The sequence below is a fragment of the Telmatherina bonti genome, assembly GCF_933228915.1.
Source record: "Telmatherina bonti genome assembly, chromosome: 13".
NCBI classification, from domain to species: Eukaryota; Metazoa; Chordata; class Actinopteri; order Atheriniformes; family Telmatherinidae; genus Telmatherina; species Telmatherina bonti.
The window spans coordinates 11,069,904-11,092,803 of record NC_136611.1 but is presented as its reverse complement, the minus strand read 5'-3'; positions in this window follow the sequence as shown (position 1 = coordinate 11,092,803).

The following is a 22,900-nucleotide window of genomic DNA, read 5'->3' as shown; positions in this document are numbered from 1 at the left end:
TCGTCCTTGTAAACAAATAGACCAAATTGCTTTGAATGCAGTTAACCTGCCAGTCTCCTCTCCCTCTGCCTGTAGTATAGGGAATACTGAAACTGAAGGGTTGTTAACTGAATATTTTACACGTCTCTGCCTGACTGATTCAGTGATCCTTTATCTCCTGGACATTTGTCCATGTCAACATTTATGGCTCTGACCTTGGCTCTGAAATATTAGTGGCCTGATTGTGTTGTGTACAGATAAATTCACTGCTCCCTGTTCAACGTTAGCAGAAGGCTGATTTGTCAGGATGCCTTTTGCTTTCTGTCTGGCCAGTTTTCTCTTAGATATAAAAGCCAATATGAGTTGTTTCCATCCATCCATCTATCCATCCATCCATCCATCCATCATTCATCATCCATCTATCCATCCATCCATCCATCCATCATTCATCATCCAACTATCCATCATCCATCAATCCATCCATCCATCCTTCCATCCATCCATCCATCTATCATCAATCCATCCTTCCATCCATCCATCCCATCATCCATCCTTCCATTATCCATCCATCCATCCATCCATCCATCTACCCTTCTATCCATCTATCCATCCATCCAGCCAGCCAGCCAGCTATTTTTTTCTTCTACTTGTCTGATACTGAATCTTGAGGATAACATGTTCAGGGAGGAAACACAGACATCATTTTCCACAGTGGCATTCTCCAGCTTCTCTTGGGAGATCCCGAGGCATTCCCTGGCTTTTTAGGGATATGTAATCCTGCCAGCATGTTCTGGGTATGCCCTGGAGTCTTCTCCTAATTGGGCAGGTTTGGACACCAGGGGTCCTAATTAGGTGTCCAAACCACCTCAGTTGATGCCTTTTAATATGAGAAAGTAGAGACGCTGCAGCTTCCCCTGGATTGTCAAGCTCTAAGTCCTGTCTCTAAGTCTGAGTCCAGCCACCCTCCCAAGAAAACTTAACTTGTATCCATGACTGCCCAAATCTTGTTGGAACAATGATGGACCAGTAAATTTACCTTTGCCTTTCAGCTGAGTTCCCATCAAAACTGAGCAGTTTGACACTCTTATAACTGCAGATTATGCATCGGTCATCCATTTAATGTGCCATCCTATCATTATTCCGTACTTAACACTTGTTCATCTGAGATAAAGGCCCATCCATGAAAAAATAGAGAAGTTCAGTTGAAGCTTTGTACGCTCAGTCATGTACTTTTCTGCTTGGAAATAAAAAGGAGATAGTGTTCCTCTAATTTCATTCAGTAAGCCAAAATGAACGGTCAGACAAACCCACATCCACTGTTCGAGTTGTTTTCAGACAAACAGAACAACAGTTTAAAAAAAACACAACAGACATTTGATTTTGTTTCCATCCAAGACAAATCACATGACCCAGGAGTCCTCTCGGCACCACATACAGTCTACCAAAGCTATGTTTAACTCTTGAAATTCATTTTAAATATATACAGCATGCTATATCTCCTGACTTTGTGCATTAAAAAAAGAACAAATATTATATATTAAGAAGGTTTTTTTGTTGGTTGTTTGTTTTCTGCCCATTTATGTTATTAAGCAGTTGGATTAGTTTAGAATAGTTTATGGCTTGCCAGCTGGAACATATGGTGTTCTAGTTATATGTCCAGAACTCCAGCTTGACTAAGATGTGATATCAGACTCTGCTGTTAAATGACTGGTTGTGGAGATTTCCAGTATAGCTGCTGAATGGGTTCATTTATCTGGCAGCAGCAGAAAATAACATTATTTTCTTGTGAAAGGTGGACTGATCTACCTAGCTATCAATACTATTGATGCCAATGTTGGTAAAGATATCAGCTGCTGCAAATCTCATTATATCAATACTTTTCAGTTATTCTCCGCTGGGACCCGAACAGTCACAGCTTGCTCTTCCTTCCTCTAAATCACCTTCTCTAGCAGAGATATGGCCAAATTCATAATTCTTAAATAGCTAATAATATTGATAATAAATTTGACAGTAAACATGTTTAATTTGAAAATTGAGCACTATGAGAAATTTAATAAAGATGGAGTACAAATTTTTTTTTGCGAATTTAGCTCACCCTTGTGAAAAGACACCTCTAACTTTTCTCATTAGGATTGGGTCTGATTTGTACTTTGAAAATGTAAACGTTGTTGCTGATTTGTTGAAAAGAAAAGGGAAAAAAAAACATCTTAACCCCACTGATTTTTTCTTTTTATTAGTACATTCAACATAAGTATCAGTGTTCGTATTGGTATCCATGATACCAGTCCTTTATTTACTTAATATCGGATCAATACCACCTCTTTCAGTGTCACCCGCCACTACCCCATACATCCAAAACACCGCCTTGCATGAACTGGGAGGGACAACCTAACTTAAAAATGCTTCACAAAGTTTTAAGTTTCCTGCTGACTTAATTTGAAGATGCAACAGCAACTACACAGCATGTATATTTTTGACAGAAAAGCCTCCTTATGCATTCACACACAAGCACTGCCATCTAATTGATTATTTTATTGAAATGTTAAGGAAAGAAAAACTCTAAACACCTACTGAAACTAAGAATTTGTCTGATGCATCTGAATAAACACAAAGTCGAGACTTTGGCTTGTAGATTTAAGTCTGAATATATTCCAGAGCATGTTTCTACACTGCAAAAGGCAATCATTTCTTTACTGAAAATATTCAGGACCTTTAAAGTAAAGCTGAAATTAAATTTCTACTTTGGACCTCTGCATCTTCACGGTGATGGATGGTTGGGAGTATTGATTGGTGCATCAATAAGGTGATGACGTTGCCATTGAGGAGAAATCTGAGTCACCCTGAGGTCCCCCAAACTGCTGATGAAGGAATGAGCCTGTATAGAAGTACAAACACATAAGTATGCACAAACACACTCAGATACACACTGTACATCTATAGCTGGAATTGCGGGAAGGAATTTATTTCCATATTAAATACTGTAACACTTAAAAGCAGTTTTGTTGTTAAGCTTGTACATGATTTATATATTACATTTTAACCTTATTTAAATTTAAAAATCTTGATCTGACCCATGAAAAAGTGGTAAAAAAAAAAAAAAAAAAAGTCATTCACTTTTCCCCTAATGTGAAAGAAAAAGTAACACGTTTTTTTAGGGCTATTTATTTATTATTTTATTGCCATGTTGTTGTTGTTGGTTTAGATTGTCTCCCTGAAGTGGTCACCACAGAAAATCATCACACAGGCAAATTGGCACAAGTTTTACGCCTAATGCCCTTCCTGACACAACCCTCTGCATTTATCTGGACCTGGGGCCGGCCCTCAGAGACCAACTGAGTCCCCCTTCGGAGCTGCGGCAGCGTAGGGGAGCAGGACTCAAACCACCAACCAGTTATTATCATGTGATATGTCAGAAATCTTATAGTGTAATCACCTGCTTTCTGGTGTCCATTTAAGGGGCAGAACACACGTACCAGACTGTGTTCAGACTTTTGAGCAATGTTTTTACCATCCAGTGATGCAAAATGTCTCAGAAACTGTGTGCATCATATATGTCATATTTAACACACATTTATGTGTTTAATATTTCTGTGTCAAATATTTAATACATACTTATGTGTTAAATATGTAACATTGAATTAAAACAGCACAAATTCTTCTTCAAAGCTATTGCATGATCACTTTTCATGTTTCATTGAATAGTTTCAAACTCAGTGTCGTTTTTTGCACATTAAATTCCCGTCACTTTGAAAAGGTTTCTGAAGGTAGAAAAACATATTGATTCTCCTTTGAGTCAAATCGGTGTGAATGAGAAAAAAAGAGAAGTCTTTCCTTTTTTGGGGGTTTTCAATCTAATGAGCGCACAGAAGAAGCGAGTGGTAACAAATCCAGAAATGTGGACATTGCTGGTTAACCACAAAGCCTTAAGGCAGCTCAAGACAATTACATACACAATCATTCAAAACACAAAGATGAAATAATCATTTCAATTTCACATCTCTGTCTCTCTGAACAAGATTACATTACAGCTTCTTTTTGATGTGTGCCCGGGAGGTTTAGTCCAGAGCTGTGAGGAAGTTGGGTTTTTTTTTTTTTTCATGATGTAGTCCTTGGAAGTTTGAATTCAAACTCATGAGGATGCAAAATACAAGCTCAATTTGACTGTGATGACAGTGCAGTGTGATTCACATCAAAACGCGGTCCCTCTTCAGAAAAAAATACTTTGCTCTTCCATCTAAATGGAAATGGATCCCAGTCAACCACTATTCTTTTTTTTCCACTGCATTTGGTACTTTTCATTTAATTTCTCTCTGTCCTCCTTTTCCTTACCAATCGCTTACCTCAACATAGACAAACAACAGATAATTCACAAAGACAAAGAACCAGAAATAAATAAAAGAAATCCTTCAAGAGATAATTTCAATACTAAACATCATAAAAAGAAAAAAAAACAACAAAAAAAAACAACAGATTTTTATTATGTTAGAAAGATACCTGTTCTGTCCTTTAGCTTAGACAAAGAGGCAATCAGTTTCACGGCCGTAGCTCCATGTGTTTAGCCATGTAGACATGCTAAATTCAAACTAAACATCAGAATGAGGAAGAACAGGGAACAGCAGGGATGTTCATGTCAGATGGGCTGGGCTGATTAATTTAGAAACCACTGACCTACTGGGATTGTTCTCAGGAGAGCTGTGGAGAGCCACAGCTGTCTGGAAGAAAATGCCTTGTCAATCACCAATGACAGAGAAGAACAAAAAGACTGGGTCAGGATGACAGAGACAAAAGTAACTCAGATAATCGTCTGTAATGAGTGTATGTAGAACGGCATCTTAAACGCACAACTGTGTGCAGTTTGCACACTCACCAAACCTGGAAAACAAAGCATTGGAAATGAAAATCTCTGATCTGAGACCAGAGTTCACGGTAGGATTGGAATTTGATGTAAACATCCTGAAAGTATGGATCCATGTTTATCTACCAAGAAGCAGTAGTATTATGCTAATGACATTTCTACTGGTACTTGCCACATGATGCACTGTGTAGAATTAGTTTTCATAGTTCAGTACAAATATCTGTTTGATCAGATTCTCTTTGCTTTGATCGGAGTCCTTCAAAAGCCCCTGAAAAACTTTAAAGAACTCAACTGCTCATCTAGACGTCGTTTAGGCCGCTTCTCTGCAGGACACCTCAGAACTTCTGTTGCATTTAATGTTGAGTTTTTGTTGAGATTTTGGACCTGCAACAGGGGACTTTACAAGAAGTACTAGTGGTTTCAAACTATTTGACTTTTACAATTATTGAGAAGACCGCGCTCCCCAAATGGTTGAGGAAATGTTTTATATTACTGCTGTGACTTCACCTCCAATCATGCAAGTGGGCCACAGTTCCCTGAACACATCACATGGATCATCACAGCCATGACCAAATACCTGTTGTTAGATGGGGTGATTGCATATTTGTGAAAGCTGTTGCTGTTATTATAGTTTTATTTTCCCAAACCGATTTAGGAGGATGGTAAAGGACAAATATATACACCAGCAGTCAAAAGTTTGGACACACTTTCCTATTGGATTTAATGGGAAAGTGCTCAAAGTTGTGACTGTTTCATACAACAGGCATAGTCCAAAAAGGAGAGGCAGAGACTAAATCCACATGGGTACAGAACTACTTCTGTTTTAGAAAAAGTTTTATGTAAAGATGGAGATGTATTTTAGCCATTGTCATAATGTTTGTTTTGTCTTGGTTATGAAACTTTACCCAAACCGACTTTTGTCTAAAAGCAACCAGGAAGTGAGCACTTATTTATGTCATCCAACCACCCTTTCACATTGACTTCCTGCCTGGTAAATAACAGACGTAACAATAATATATGCTTTGATGCTGGAAGGCTTTTATGATGCATTTCTTTCATGGGGCACTTACTGGGAGGTATTTTACAGGACAAATGTGTAAGTTGTATTTAGGGCATAAACAGCAAATAGGAGTGTTTCAGTTTGAGTATTAATTGGACGGCTTCACGCAAACTCAAATTACCATGGCGATATTTCATTTAATCAGTGATTTGTTCCTTGTTTTTAGTACTTCTTATCAACCTAGTTTGCTCCCAGGAAATATTACAAAGTGACTGGATGCCATTTCATATGATGTCTATTTAGTGGAGCCCAGTTATGTGGTTTGCTTTGTTTAGTTTTTTTCTTTTTTTTTTTCTTTTTTCTTTTGGTTATTTTAAGTTCATGGCAAAGCATTGGTTTGTTGTCATCAAATCCAACAGTTTTTTTTTTCCCCACCATCAACCAAATTTTGATGTTCCTCTCCAGAATTGGCTCTACTTTACAAAGCCACTTTATTTTCATCTCTACTTCCAGTGCGTGAACAACAACAACGTTCTTAATTTTCTCTTCAAGGACTCTTTTTCAAAAATATACTTTCTTTGGGAATTTGCTGACACAGTTTCTTGTATTTTCTATGGTGAACAGTTTCAAAATTGCCAGCACTCTAGTGTAATAACATTCCTTTCTTAAAAGGGTTTTCCCATACTTTAGTTCCAACTTTCTACCCACTGTTATCCTTGTTAAAGTTGCTTCCTCTCTCCTTCAGTTGTCTCTCTTCTCTACTTTCCCTTAACCCACATTTAACCTGCTTGCTGTCTCTTCTTCTCTCCCCTCCAAGCCTCATGCTAATCATGTTCCAGACAGTTCCATGGGCCCCCAATTTCACTTCAAAGGCCAAGCATTTCCTCAGTGTCAGTAAAAGACCTGTCAACCCTGCCTGCATGCCTACCTACTGCAGACATGGAGCAAGACTAGAGGAAAGACGGAGGGGAAAGATGTTATAAAAAGCAGTGGAGAAAGAGATTAAGATCTGCTGAAGGTAAAGTCCGCTAGGAGAAGTACAGAAATGGTGCTGGTGCAGTGGGTGGCACTTAACTAGATGAATCACGTCAGCAGGAATGTGAGTTTTTGTCAAGTGCATGTTAAAATTATCTGTGTTCATGACTGCTAAGAAGAGTGTGTGTCAGCGCTTTGCTAATCTCAGAGTTTGAGAAGAAAAACAAGAGGTAAAAGAAGGGGAAAAAAAACAGAAAAAAGCACTCAGGACCATTTCCATGCTCAAGCAAAAAGCAAAAAAAAAGGTTTACCTTGCAATTTCTATTTGAACTTTTCTCTTACTTTGCTTGCCTCTTTTTTTTCTCTCACTTCCTCCACTCCTCCCTCTATGCTCGCTTTTCCAGCCTGCAGGAGGAACAAGCGAGAGGCGCAGTGTCCTGTTCCTCCCCGTCTCGTTTTCCAAGCATGAATTAAAGTTGCATTCCGTGCCGTCATTGTTAGGCTAATAAGAAAAAGTTATCTTCAAAGGGTTGGGGTGGCGAGAGAGGAGAGAGCCAGAGGGATGAGAGACGAGGTGTGTGTGCATGCAGAGGGTTTAGCTAAAGCATAGATTTTTTTTTTCTTTTCTATTTTTTTTCTTAGTCTTCCTAATGTGTGAAATTACACCTGCCACCTTTCTGTCTGAGTGTGTGTTTGAGAGCACATAATCAAACACCTTTCAGTTTGTGTGTATGTGCATCCACATACAAGCACTGATGTGTATAGCATAGACCAAGCTATATTCCTGCAACACACTCCCTACACGAGGCATTCCTTATCCAAGAGTGGGCTGTCTAAAGTTATATTTTTTTGCTAACATGCTGCACAACACGATATTCTTATTAACGGTTCCAATTCCTATTAACAGTCAATCCCTGATAGCAAGTTAATTAACTCTCTGCCCTCTTTTTCCCCTGGCTATCAGCATACAGGTAGCCTTTCATGTTGCCACCAAGAGATAGAAGGAGGGACAGGAGGGTGGGGAAGAGGTGAGGAGTGAAATGGAGTTTGGAGGAAAATGAGAGGTGTTACAGGCAAAAGAGGCAAAAAATGGTGAGGCAGGGAAGGAAAACATAATGGGAGAAAAAGGATAAGAAGTAAAAAGCAAGATGGGTGGATGAGGTGGATACGTCAAAGAGAGGTACGCTGGTGAAAACGGAAACATGAGCGAAATTGGATTTGGAATTGAAACCGCTGAGAGTGATTGTAAAGTGGCGTAAAAGTTTGATAAAATATGACAAAGATTCTGTTTTTTCCCCCTTAATGTTATTTATGTTATTATAATAAAATTAAGCGTTCGGTTATTTTTCTAGTTTTTTCAGAGTAAAGTAAGAAATAAAAGGGGCGCATGAAACTGCATCTGGACCCTTGTGCGCATGTGGTTTTTACAGCTGAGGGCAAGGCTAGAAAGCCAGGCAGTAAGTCAGCCGACCGGCAGCTGATGCCCAGCTTTTCCAAATGTCACAATGTTGCAGCCATAGAAAACACCTAACGGCCAAGTAAGGTTGCATCCATATTGGCCGCATTTGCTGCTGTTCAGTCTGTAGTGGATGGCTAAAAAGTAAAATGTCTGGTTTGGCAAAAATACTTTGATTATGATGGATATACTTGTGTAGGAGAATAATTACAGAACATGACGTACTTCTTGCAAACATTATCCAGTCTAAAGATGACTGGAAATAACTTTAAATGATCAGAAACAAATTACTGTAGAAAGAACTGTTCAATTTAGAACAAGAAATACTTCATCTCATTGGTGCATTACACTTCTCCGTAAAACAAATGACACGCAATGAGAGAAAAAGCCATAGAAAATGTGCATGTGCACATCTGGGCAGAGTGTGCAGTTAATCCAGCCTCCAACATGACACCTGCAAAGTAATAATGCCATGGCTAAGCCTTATTGTACCAACTCTAGTGGACTTTTGGGTGTGGAAATGCCTCTAAAACTTGCAGGACGGTGGGCACCATGGACTGGAACTAGTGCATGTGAAAAGTGATGTGTGGGGAGTAATTTCTTGTGGTGTTTTGTACTGCAACAAAGTGGAATCAGTCTGCTGCAGAACGTGTTCCTGATTCCCAGGATGTTGTGGGAGACGCTTGTTTTGACATAAGTTATTGATTTAAACAAGGCTGTTTCATGTCCAAGTGATAATGACAAAGTAAGGGTAAAACAAGTAAATTGAACCCTAGGGGACAAAGTGATGGAACATGTCCGGTTTGTTCCCAATGACAACGGGGGTCTTCTCACGTACCTTTTTCTAGGGTTCTGCTGGGGTGGGGTTCAGGCGGGGGAAAAGTGATGTCCAATAGAGCTAGGGGTCTGGGGTGGATTGTTTGGGGGGAGGTGCTACTGAGAGGAGCTGGGTCGTCTGCATCTGTAGGGTGGCGATTGGATGCTAAGAGTGGTGGGCAGTGGTCGTGGGGGCTCTGCTCGGGGCCTTCTTGTTCTCTGCCCCCCGGGGGTGTCTCACATGAAGCTTGTTGGAAGGGAGAGATGAGGGTGTGTGAGAGTGAATGTAAAGTGAAAAAGTGGAGGGGGGTGTTAAGGGAAGGAATTAGTGTGAATGAACTTAAGCCAGTGGGTGGGGAGAAGGAGGGGTGGGTTTATGCAGATGTGTGGGGGGTGTATGTAGGGGGTCAGTTAGTGGATGGGGTGGTGTGATGTGGTGTATGAGTGTATAATGGGCTGTGCTTGTGTATAAGGAGGAGTGTGAGTGAGGATGGAGGGATGCTTGCTTCAATGCTGGACAAGACAGAAAAAGTTTCTTTAAACTTTTTATAACCCTTGTCTCCTTTTGTAGTTTTTTTTTCTATTTCTCCCCTATTAATTGCCTTCCTTTGATGAATATGTTTCTTGTAAATCTGGTATTTGTGATTGATTTTGGACAATGACAATTTTGTGACAGATTGAAAAAGCAGTGTTACAGAAACCTTACACTGGAGTAGAACCAAAATGTTTGTTTAGTGTAGTTGGTGTTGTTTTTGTTGTTTGTTTTTAAGTCAAAGAAACATTGGATTTGTAGTCAGACCAGCAATCTGAAGTGAATCGGTTATTTTTTCTTTGGATGTGATGGAGGCTGTTGCAGCAAGACGCACTTCCTCGAGCCACAGAAGTGAGCGCAGCCACTTGAAAAAGCAAGGCGGAGTACACACTACATTACTTCAGAAACAGCTCTGATGTTCAACAAGGTAGATTTGAGTTCACATTTGATCTCACTGGAAAAGCTTTTCTCCCTTTTCATTGTGTGTGTAAGTACCTGCGCCTGCATGTGTGTGTCCATGCGTCGACCTGGTTGTATATCTGAGTGTATCCCTCAGGCTCTTTTTGGTTTTTTTTTCAAGATCAAGGGTTTCATGGTCTCGGCTCGATGAAGAGGTCGTGACAGCCAATTAGTTCATGCTAAATTGATCCAACCATCTGCGTGAGTGTGTGCATATGTTTGTGTGTATCTGCTTAAAAATCGATGTTCATGTTTTATCGGCAGAGCCATTAGTCGTTTCATTGAGTGATTCATGCATGCAAAAAGGCTCGAAAATAAGGAAACGTGTCATTTACAGAATAATGAAGGAAAATCTATGACAAGCATGGACATTCACAAGTTTTTCTCTGGAAATAGATTGGAGCACAACCGTAAATTTTAAAAGATAGTTGTCTTTTCAAACTGTGTATGTACATAGCTCAGCATGTGTGGATTTACGACCATTAAATGCTACTGGTTATAAGATTTTTCTTTTATCTAATACACATGGCACAATAATGTAAACACAAACAAATAACTAGGCCACGCAGAAGGCTTAGTCAGGGTTAATATTAACAAATGTGGATCCACACAGTACCAACATTGCAAACTCACACCTTAACCCTTAAAAGAGTAAGTGTTGGGAGAAAATAATGCTTAGAATGGCATGATAGTTTATGGACCATTATTCGTAACTTCATTATTTCAGATGCAACCCGAAGGGAGCTACACAAACAAATTAATAAAAAGTACAAAAACCTACCTTCAGAGACCAGGCTTTATTTCTTCACACTGTCTGCTGTACAATGAAATCAATAGAATCTGTTTGGTATAGTTTGCAGAACACAGGAAACACAGTCGGTGCCGTTAATTCGATTAAAATCTACCTCACATACAAGATGCGATCGAAGATATCAAAGGGATTATATCTATCCCAAAAAAACTCTTTCTCTCCTTCATAACTTTTTGACTTTTAGAATATGCGTTTATGAGACGTTTTGATGACACGCCAAAATTTTATTTGGCTGCATTTCCGGAGCTTTCTCTGGCAAGCGATGGGCAAAATAAGGAACTGGCTGTTTTGAACATGCAACGTTGCTGATTCAGCAAAGAAACGTAAGAAGATTAAAAAAGAGAAAGAGACAAAACAAGAGTAATTGTCACACCGCTAACAGGTCAGATAAGAAGATGGATGCTGAATTAGCCGTTGATAGGTGTCGCCTGACGAGGAAAATGGCAAAAGTTCTGGAGTGTGTCTTTAAGTACACCTTTCACAATCCGCACACTAATGTTCCAAAGCATGCTAGCTGTTCGACCAAAGTTACCATGGTGATTTACTCTGGTAAAAGTGAACCAGTGTTGTAGAACAGAAAACTCCCCGAAATTACCTTGATAAGAGGATCAAGTTTTGTAGTACAATGTAGTACAATGCAGAAGTATTATTTAATTTTTTTGTTAGTTTGTTTTTTATTATCTCTACTCTCTACATTGTTTATTTTTTTGTTTAAAATAAATAAAACCTAATGTTGTCTTAGTGACGCACTGCAGCTAATCTCTATTTGTATGCAAATGTATCCTGTTTTGTTAGCCTGTATAATCTGAGCAAAAAAAATGTGTTTTCCAAAATTAGATCTATGGAACACGTGCAATGCACAATCACCAGTTAAACCAATTAGTTTTAATATTATGGTTCAAGAATGGCTTCTAACTATTTTCAATGTCTGCATGAGAAACTGTTTTAGTAGCACAACAATAGACTTAAATGGGAGAGTTTGTGCCTGAGGATCCAGGGCTTGGCTGTTTAGATTTACTCCTGAATGAAGGCACATGTGTTCATCTGGCAAACTCAGGCCTGAATGCTGCACAACAGTTTCTGTTGATACTGGAAATGTACTTCAAGACATGGCCGTAAGTGTTGGGTTTAACCCAGAGGAACAAGCTTAGCTTACAGGGACTATGTTCTGTAAGCTAAGAGTCAGCGAGAGCAAGACTCATGTTATGTTATTTATAGATAGAGCAAACACAAACTAAGTATGGTCTGACGGAAACAGAAATAGCTAAATTTGGATGATTTTCACAACTTGTTGGTTCAAATATTTAAGTCTAAAATGAGATTTTTAAAGAAATTAAAAAAAACAAACCTAAACAAACATGCTCTCAATTAATGCAATTTCACCATAATCCCAAAGGCATTTTTATGTTGTCTTTCTCTTTATTTATTTTTATGTGCATTTTAGTGTCATTAAAGTAATAATAATAAAAAAATTAATAATAATAATGTTGTTTCCCTTTCAGCTTCTTCTCCCTGAAAGGTTGCAACATCGAATTACCGGCTTCCAACTACCGAGCAGGTACGGAAGTCCCATTTGCACCGTTGTACTTTGGCACATGTTTCATGCCAGATGCCCACCCTGATCCTCTGCAGGTTTGCAGAGAGCGCTTGTGTCCCCCGAAGCGGCAGCAGCATAGGGGAGCACGACTTGAACACCAGGACAGCCAGCTCTACCACATGAGCCCCCTCCACCCCTTAACAAACTAACCAACATGAAACTTCATCATGATCTTGCCTCTTTTTTACTTATTTAAATATTTTTAATCAAACCTTTTTCAGATTTACCTCGTTACATTTAGTTCCTGCTATCAGTGATACAATGAACTTTTAGGTGCTGACTCTGTATTATGTGTGTTTGTATGAATGCTGTGTGTTCTTCTTTCCCCTTTATTGGTAAATGGTTTGTGACGTAACTAATAATTCTGTACATCCCAACATGTTGAATCCTCTTCCTGAAACACTTTACGTGCAGCAAAGTGACTAAGGCTACGTTCAGACTGCAGGGCTTGCTGCTCATATGCTGCTCACGCTTTTGTGAAAACCGAATTTTATTGAAAGGCCGTTCACATTTCCGATCAAATGTGACTTGTATGCGATCTCTTGTATGAAACTCATGCTCAGCCGAGCATTTGCTATTTCAAAAGTTTTGTCCAACCGTAAAAGTTAAATAAAAGTTAAACGTTTTGTCCAACCGTAGCCACAACATTGTGAACGGGTTCGTTTTAAGGAGACGTTTACGGAAGAGGAAAGTGAAAGTTTTGGTCAAGGCCTTTTGTGGAGCTGTGGCAGCAACAACTGTAGAGAGAAACATTTGGGTACGGAGTCGCAGTCAGGATTGGTGGGAGAGACTGATGTGACCGCATTTACCAATAAAGAGTTCATAAACAACAAATGCAGAATAACGACGTTTGTCGCGTGTCAATGACGCATCGGTCGGATTAATGCGACCTGACCGTTCAGACTGAAGTCGCATGGCAAAAGATAAGATACATATCGGATTTAGGACCAAATATCCAAGCGGCCTGGGTCGCATTTGAAAATATCAGATCTGTGTCGTTCAGACTGTTAAGAAAAGATCGGTTGCAGGTCGCATCGGGGCAAAAACTTCGGATTTAAGTCACTTCAGCCATTAGTGTGAACATAGCCTATGAAGCAACTCTACTTCCTTGTATTCTTCACTGTCAGTCTGAGGGGGGTCAAACTGCCCAGCTGGTATGACTATGAGGGGTAGCTGCATGAACATGCAGGTGCTTGCTGAATGAAGAGGAAAATAAAGGAACGGTCGCACCAGATACGCTTCAAGGCTTTGACAGACCCAGTTCCATAAGCTTAGACAAGACGCTCTGAGGAACACTCAAAAGTTTTAAGGAAGCAGCAACTGTTTGAAGTAAGACGTCACACTACAGCAAGCCTTCAGCTGCTTTGTTAAGGTATCATTAGTTACAGTAGTAATATAAGCAGTTCAGTGGGTTTTAGGTTTCCAGTCTTTTCCCAGAAGGTTGCAGACATAAATCTATAGTTTGAGCAGACATCTGGTGAATCGTGGCACACTTTCTATATTTGTCCTAGTTTCTGATTTAATGCAGAAAGTTGAAAGTAGCGTTTGCACTTTATTTTTATTGGAAAATCAACCCTTTATATGAATCCATGTGGAGTTTAAATGAGATTCTGTGTAGACTATTCCTGATGGTGGAAAGTTTGCACTGAGTCCTTTTATGCTTAGCAACAAAATGTGTGATTCGACATTATTCTGTCATACAGGTGAGATAACAGCCTTTTTAATCAAGTGGGTTTATGCTGACATTTTACCTGTATCCATACTTTCCTCTGCTGCTACATGACCATTTCTCACCTACTTTCTCCCATTGTTTCCCCCTTTCTTCTATGGTCCTGTGTTTGACATACATGCATTCCCATCAGTGTTTGATCAAACTCTGACACTCAGACGATGATGCTTTCCGCAGGTGGTGTTGCAGTAAATAAAAATAAGTTGAAAAAAAAAGGGATGAATAAAATATGAGCATGATAATGAATAAATAAAAGAGTGTCTATATTAATAAGTATGAGTCAGGGGCATCAGACAAACCGAAACCAACACACGCCAACATCGCCTACGCTGACAGTGCTGATGAAAGAGTAAGGTGTGTGGGTGAGCACACAACCCTCTTCTGCTTTTTCTGTATCTGTTTCTTTACTTCATTTTTTTGATTATTTCCCATGTAACTTTCATAAAATAGTCTTGAATCTTAAAGACTCCAGGTAAAACCATATTTAACCACTGTATAAGTCACAAGAGACTTATACCATTTTGGTATAAGTCTCCCTTCTTGGTTATAAATCTTCATGTTAAACGTGTCATTTCTACGTATTTTACAAAATAAAAGCCTTTATTAACCATTTTGGTAAATAAAGTTTCTTCATGCTGTCTGTGAGCAACTAGAGAGTTACTTTCACATTTAATTTGGAACATTTGGAAAAGTATCCCAGTTTTTAATCTGCCTCCGACTTCACAGAACAATCTGAATGCAGTGCCTCTCTCCATACGCCACCATGGGCATTCCAAAACAGGCTCATCGCCGTGGAAACAGAACAGATTGGTGGTAATCGGTCTCGGTCGTTATCATTCCTGTCAGGACAGGTGTGAGCGCGTTCAGTTAAACTAGCTCCTGATTGGTTTAAACTGCTGGGAGGCCAACAAATCTCTAATCAGCCTGTAAGCGTAGGAGAAAGAAACGCATGTGGGACAGAGATGGGAGGAGGAAATGACGGAGGAAAGAAATTGAGAATGATATTAAGATATTTGCAATTAGAACGACTGCGGAATGGCTCCCAAACCACATCAAGTGTGACAGGATGCATACAAATACATGTTTTGTTTTTTTTTCTTTTAAACCATCAACACCGCTTCAATTCTACATGCATTGCTTTCCCACACAGATGGGCCAGTGTGTGTGTGCGTTTAAGTGCGTGTGTGTGTGTGTTTGATCCGTGGGCACTAGCATGAATGAATGAGACAGGGCAAAAGCAGATGGTGCTAAGAGCACCCCGTGATTTCCATTTCTGCACACAGAAACACACACGTTGACATAGAAAAATAAGGACTGACAATATTGTGTGGTTTTTCGTTTGTTATTTATTTATTTAATATTTTTAATTTTGGTTATGTAAAGCAAGGGCAAAGAGAAACATTGAATGATATGCCTATTATTCTCTAGAAATGTAAATACAGTCAAGCAGATCATTTTCTGCAGATTCAGAAACGAGAATTTTTCAAGCAAATTTTTATTTTTTTGCAAGGTGACAGCATGATTTACATAAACTCTGAAATAATTTGCAACCTCAAAGTTTTTATGATTCTGTATTGAGCTTGTGCAACACAACCTAAGGAGCCAAGTTTTGTCCCAGAGAGCCACTGTCCTGCAGGTTTTGGATGTTTTCCTGTTTCACCACACCTGATTCACATGAATGGGTTCCTTAGCAGAACCTGATAAGCTGTTGAAGTGTTTTTCCCAGGTTAACAACAACCTTGAGGTGGGGCGGGGCTTCAGTAGTAGCAAGGAGGAAAGACAGCAACCCCACATCCCATTTTTAGCTGGTTGACGGGTTTGCTGATATGTGCTGTCCGTGCGCTGACTGAAGCGTGATCATCCATGTGTGTGTGTGTGTGTGTGTGTGTGTGTGTGTGTGTGTGTGTGTAGCATCAGGGCAGAGGACAGAGAGAGCATCTCTGACATGTCCATCATGTAAGATGGACAAATAGCATCTGTTAAGTTGTTTAACCAAAGACAAAAAATAAACCTGCTCTGGAGGAAAGGAAACTTTTCGTTGAGAGTCGGCGCTGTATGGAAACAAGATTGAAATACATCAACTTGACCTTCTCGTGGGGACAGTGGTCCCCCACTAGAAACACTTAAATCCATTTCATTTGTGTCAGTTGTGTTAGAGCGATGAAACCTTAAAAAAAAACGTGCAGGACTACGGCTCTGTACGACTGAAATTGCCCACCCCTTGCTCTGGACTGCAGAGTGCTCGCTGGGGCACAGTATCAGGATAATAACTATGTATTTTTCTACAAAAACAACTTGAAGTACTTTACTGTGATTCAGTTGTAGATATTCACTCTCCATTCTCAATAACAATGGAAAGTGAAGGAATAAAAGTCCTTTTTTTTTTTTTCAATTCTGAAAACCAGAATTCAAAAGAGCAGAAATTTTGTTGTACTTAACGCCACAAGGGAAAAAAAAGTGTATTTATCAGTCAGACTTGAACATATATTTTAGCGAAATACTACAAAATGTCTTTAAACTGATACTCTTCAGCATTTTCTTTTTTTTTTTTTGCATCACTGGTTTAGGTTAGTTATTCTGGGAGAAAAGAGGGTCTCATATCTAATCAGTATTTTCTGTTCTATTCTTGTTGGTGTGTGATGTCTGATTCACCATCTCACCTGTTTGTTGTTCAGATCCATTGTGCTAAAAGTATTCTAGGTCAGTTGATGTAAAAGCTCGGAGTGACTCTGTAGGATCTGTAACCAAACTTCTGTCAAATCACCTTTATGTGTAAAGTCAGCAATAATTGGGGCCAAATCAGTTTATAGTCGTTTTTATTTGATCCAAACATCCATGTTGTCGCGTCATTTCATCTTTAATGTTTAAGTCAGTTTGTGATTTATATCAGTGGAATTTTTGCATGTGATTATATAAAGTAATACTACATTATTTGTTTACATTTTACTGTAATTGTAATGTAACAACAATACTTCTATGAGAATGCATAATATTTTATGCAGTAGCTGTAAATTAGCTTTTGATTGGTTTTGTTCTGTTATGGGTTTTTTTTCTTCTCTTTTATGCACTTGTCCTGATCAAATGTGTAAACATTTAGCTGATAGTTGATCAGTTGCCTCATCTAGACTGTTCAAACTTTTGCAACACAAACACACAGAATAACTTAAATATGATCATAACCTCGGTAAAAAAAATGTGGCAAATGAAATAAGCAAACAGAAACAACGTATCTACTACTTTCTTAAATTTTTATTTTTTTTTTTTAAATAACAGACAATTCTTCACCACATCCTGTCAAGTTTTTAGCATTACCTTCACAAAAAAGTACACACACTTAAACACAAACAGATAACAAGAGTCTTTGGGGCCCTGGGTGAAAACGGAATTTACTTCTAGTAATCAGATATCTTCTTGCATGAATGACTTGCTGCAGTGCCACCTGTGTATGATTATTCATGTGTGTTCATACACACACCTGTTGTGTATCCAGCTTTTTTTGTTGTTGATGTGTGACAATTGTGAGGTGCATTTATGTTCATGTATGCATGACTGACATCTGTCTTTGCTTGTTTCTGTATTTTCTATGTGGAACAGATGAGCCTTATTAATATAAAGTGTGTATAAGTGTGTATGGTTTATCTGTATGCAAACAGAGAATTTGATTAAAAAGAACAAAGAACACCATGCCGTTGGCCCTATCTGCATCCTGCAGACCTGGCAAACCACTTTTTTTTAATTAGACCCAAAAAGTATGTAAATTATGGCAACGGGAATGTGAACCTTCTTTGAACCTGAAGGCCAGGATGAGGTTAAATGTTACATGTAAAAACCACAAACTCTAAAAGAAAGAAATTAGAACCAAACAATGGAAACTGTAAAATGACAAAGGACATTTTTTTCCTTTTTGTTCTATAAAGAACCAAGATTTGCATTAAAAGAAATGGGTGACAGGCATTTTGGTCCAGTTGGCAGCTGAAAGTGTGTGCATAAAGAAAACAAGCATTTTGTGTCTGGTTCCCTAATATAGAGCCTGAATAAAAAGCAGACAGTGTGTATTTGTGTCTGAATGGATTTATGGTGATAAAGAAAGCTTGTAGGCTAAAATTGTGGATATGTGTGTGAGGGTGACAAACGGTGTGTGTCACACTTATGTGTAAGCAACAACATCCATCCGTCACACTTACCAGCTGGCCCTCTGTATGTCAGGGTCATTTTCTTGCACAAAAGCACAGACATAGACTCTGCTTCTACCTTCTCCCTGGATACTTTTCCGAATGCCTAAATGTCAAACTTCATTTTGTTTCACTGCGAAGAATTTAAAAGATATCTTTAGATTTTTCCAGTTGTTTGCATTAAAGTTAGGGCAGCCGGCCCCAGGAGTCCTGGGTGACATGCTCACACTTGGACAATAAAGTCAAGGCACTCAGTAATCCCTGGAAATGGTCAGAGCATGTTTAGAGGTTGTCTAGGATGTTTGTTACCACACGCCTCTAACTGGACAAATGTTTTCTACTCACCTGATTTTTTCTTCAAACCATGCTGGTTTACCTTTTTTCAATTATGTGGTTTATTTTCTTACATATTCTTTATAAACTTAAGAAAAAGGCACTGGTACATGTGTGCAGACCTCCGCCAAGCAGCTCATTTCCACCCATATTCAGATTTCCATCTTATGTTCGAGTTCTACATTCATTTTATATGGAGACAATATTAGATTCCTAGATTTACCAATAAATCCACAGGGTCTTGGCTGTGTTGTGGTATTTGTTGCACGTATACAGTTGTGCTCATATGTATTCATCCCCTTTCATTAAAGAAAAGGCTGAATTTACAACAGTCGCTCAAATAACTGGAGACTTAAAAAAGGAACAATAACTAAAGATTTACAAAAATATAATTTGGTAATATAAGACACTGTTTTTTTCATTTAATTCAGTTGAAGAAAGAAAAAAGAACAAATTAGTCCTGGACAAATTAGAGCACTTTTCTGTTGAACAGTGGGAGAAAATACCTGTCAACAGGTGCAGAAGTCTGACTGAGAGGAACAGAAAACACCTGACTGTAGCGGAAACATTAAAGGATTTTTCAACTAAATATTAGTTTAGAAGTGATGTAATATGTAATAAATGATCTTATTTGTTTGCTTTTTTTAAAAAAAATATTTCTATTGAACCAGAATTAGAAAATAATGTCATGATTTTCATAAAATTTTTATTTATTATTACTTTTGTCAATTTCAGCTTATTTTACAGGCGGCTGTTTTTTTTCCTTCTTTAATGAAAGGGTATGAATAAATATGAGCACAACTTTATGTCTTAACTTATTCTCTTGCAGTCATTAAAAATGTTGAGGATCTCTTATTTTTTCCTGTTCTGAATTGTAGTTTCCAGAATTTCGACGGGATCCAGGTCTGTTATGTAAAAGCTGATGTGAACTTCTGACGTTTTTTTGGTTTTTTTTTTTCTTTTTGCTGAGTTATATGCATATATACTAATAAAAAGAAAAAGCCCTATTTCACAAAGATAAAGAAGTCTTTCTGCATCCAGATACTGATCAAGATTGCAGTGAAAAATTCTAATGGAACATAAGCCAGACCGACCCATTCTCAGGGAGAAAAAAAATCCATCTGAGGGCTTTTGCATGAAGTTGCTAACAGTCAACTGGTATAAGACAACCAGACACACAAAAAACACCAGCGAAAAGAAACCTGGTAATAACAGTAACTCTTCTCTCCATGACCTCTTACACTAGTTTATGGAAAGGAATGCCCTTTCAGAGTTGGCTGTGTGTGTGTGTGTGTGTGTGTGTGTGTGTGTGTGTGTGTGTGTGTGTGTGTGTGTGTGTGTGTTTATACGTCTCCATATCAAAATGGAAGGATGGGAGGAATCAATGCAAGCTTCCTTAGCAACAATAAACTGACTTATATGAACACTGTTACCATAAATGAGGGGGATATAAAGGATATGCTTTGATAAACTCGACTTTAGTTCTTTTTTGTGTTCAATCCATCAATCTCCCCACCAGCCTGAATGAACACTTTTATATGGTTGATTAAGTTTTATGGCATTACATTGTTGGCCTTACATGAGTTCAGAAAATGGCAGAGGGTGACAAGACAAGGACAAAAAACCATAACACTGTAGTTTCCTCAAATCGTAACATTTTGCTTGTGACGGTTAAATTTTACCGTGGTAATTAATTTTTGCAGGTTTCAAGCCACAATCTTCCTCAAATGTAAATCAGAGAGTCAAAGTTACCTGAAGAAAATGATCAGTTAAATGAATTATGCCTTGGTTGCCAAAAGCAATCACTCCATGAATCGGCTTATTTATGGATGGTGGACATTTGCAAGTTAATGCAGTATAACTTTTTCATATTACCAAGGAAGAATTTGGGTTTTTGCTTTTTTTTTTTTTTTATCTTGATAAAATCCTGTAGCTTTGCTTTCAGAGTAAGCAAAAAAGAAAAAATGTCAGTGACTTTTGGCAATTTATAATAAACATCGAATACTTTTCCATAAAGTACCAATTTTTAACACTCTTAGTTTTGATGCCTTTCTCTTTTCATTAATTTAATACCCACATTTAACCCGATGTCGAGCAAACAGACTCATGTAAATGTAACAACAGATATGTTTTCAGGTGTTGCAGTTGAAATGTTATATTGTGTCTCACGTAGACTCATTTGGTGCGTTATACATTAATCTCATGTGTTACTTTGTGTAGTTATGTTGAACATATGGATTGTTTTATTACTCATAAAACTACGGTGGCCCTGAAGTGCAAACCACAATTACAAAACAAAAAATGTAACACAAAATTAAAAAACAGCAACAAATTGAAAATGACAATGAAATTTAAAAAATACACTATGACAAATTAAAAAACACAATCAATTAAATTAGCACTACCAAAACATTATAAAAAACACAACAAATAAAAAAACATGAAGAAAATTATAAAACACAATGACAAATAAAAAAACGACAACAAACTTAGAAAAAGCACAACTACATTAACATACCGGAAGAGGTAGGTACCAGCAGGCAACAAGAGAAACCGCTGATTGGACGATGGTGCCAGACGGCTTTTGAACCTGAAGTTGTCGTGTATGTAGCGCAGTTTTCAAAACATGAACGTAACCCGGAGCCCAAACATAGCTGCTGCTATCCAAGGATATTTTGATTATTACACACTTTACACAAAATGTGTCTCAATCAGCACATTAAAACTACTTCCAACACTTCTGTAGTATTTAACACAACGAATTCAGTACTACTTCAGCCTTTCCTCTACTCCGAACTGGACGAGGTACAAAAGCACAACAACTTGCGGTTCAAAAGCCGTCTGGCGCCATCGTCCAATCAGCGATTTCTCTTGTTGCCCGCTGGTACCAACCTCTTCTGGTATGTTAATGTAGTTGGGCTTTTTCAAAGTTTGTTGTCGTTTTTTATTTGTCATTGTGTTTCATCATTTTTTTTTTTTTTTTAAATTTGTTGTGTTTTTTAGAATTTTTTGTAGTTAATTAAATTTGTCGTGTTTTTTAATTTGTCATTGTGTATTTTTTAATTGTTGTTGTCATTTTCAATTTGTTGCTGTTTCTTAATTTGTTGCGTTTTTTTTGTTTTGTAGTTGTGGTTTGCACTTCAGTGCCACCGTATGAAACCATTCCTCAGCATACGGTCATGTAGACCCAAGTGTTTCTGTAGCAGGACACTTTGTCTGTCCAATATCTGGGTAATCCTCCTACCTGACGTAAAACTGCAGATTGCCCATCAGGCTGCCAGTGATTAGTCGTAAAACAGAGTGAGATAGGTTGTATATCAGAGAGAGGCCTATCTCCTAATTATCTGCTGATTGGACCTCAGAGGTGCCAGAAAGCCTCGTCTTTGGTCTCGGATCTCTTCAGTAATCTTTTGCTTAAAGGAAACCATGGATTTATCACAATCATTGACGTTTTCTCTGGGTGAAAAGAGGTTCTTGTCTCCTCAGACCAGAACTTGTCCAGATTTCTGACCAGTTTCTCCAAATTACAATTTGTAATATTTTGTTCCTTTTATTCTCTGCTGAATAAACCACGTTAATCTGAATCACTTCAGTCCAGACCCCTCATCCTATGACTTTTTCATTTTTTCCACAAATGTATAAGAATTTGTTTACTGACTTTTATTTTACATCCAGCGTCTGAGACCAAAAGCAGATTTAAAACTTTGACAAACCCTGAAGAAAACAGAATTAAAAGATGATTTAGGCTTAGGTTTCATGTGGTGGTTTTAATCCCCTCTCCGGAACATTTATCTTTCCATCATTGATCACTTTTTTTTGGCAACTATTAAAGCATTAGCAAAGGCTTTACTAAGATGTAAATCTTCAGTATATGCATGTGGCCTTTTAATCAGCATTAAAATTGGATGGTTTCCAGTCTGTTGCTAATTGTCTTCTTTTTTTTTATGATTATCCATATTATGCTTCAGTTGTCAGATTTGTTGTAACATTGAGATGTCAAATTATATTGAGGAAGCCCGAGTGAAATTAACCTTTTTTTTTCTTCTTTTTTAAAACTGTTTCGTCCTCCACTTTTATGTTCCCACGTCCAGCATCCTGAGCCATTACACGGAGCCACGTGACTCCACACCTCATAAAAACAAGGTGCAGAAAAAAAAATTCTTGACGCAAATAATGAATAAATGAA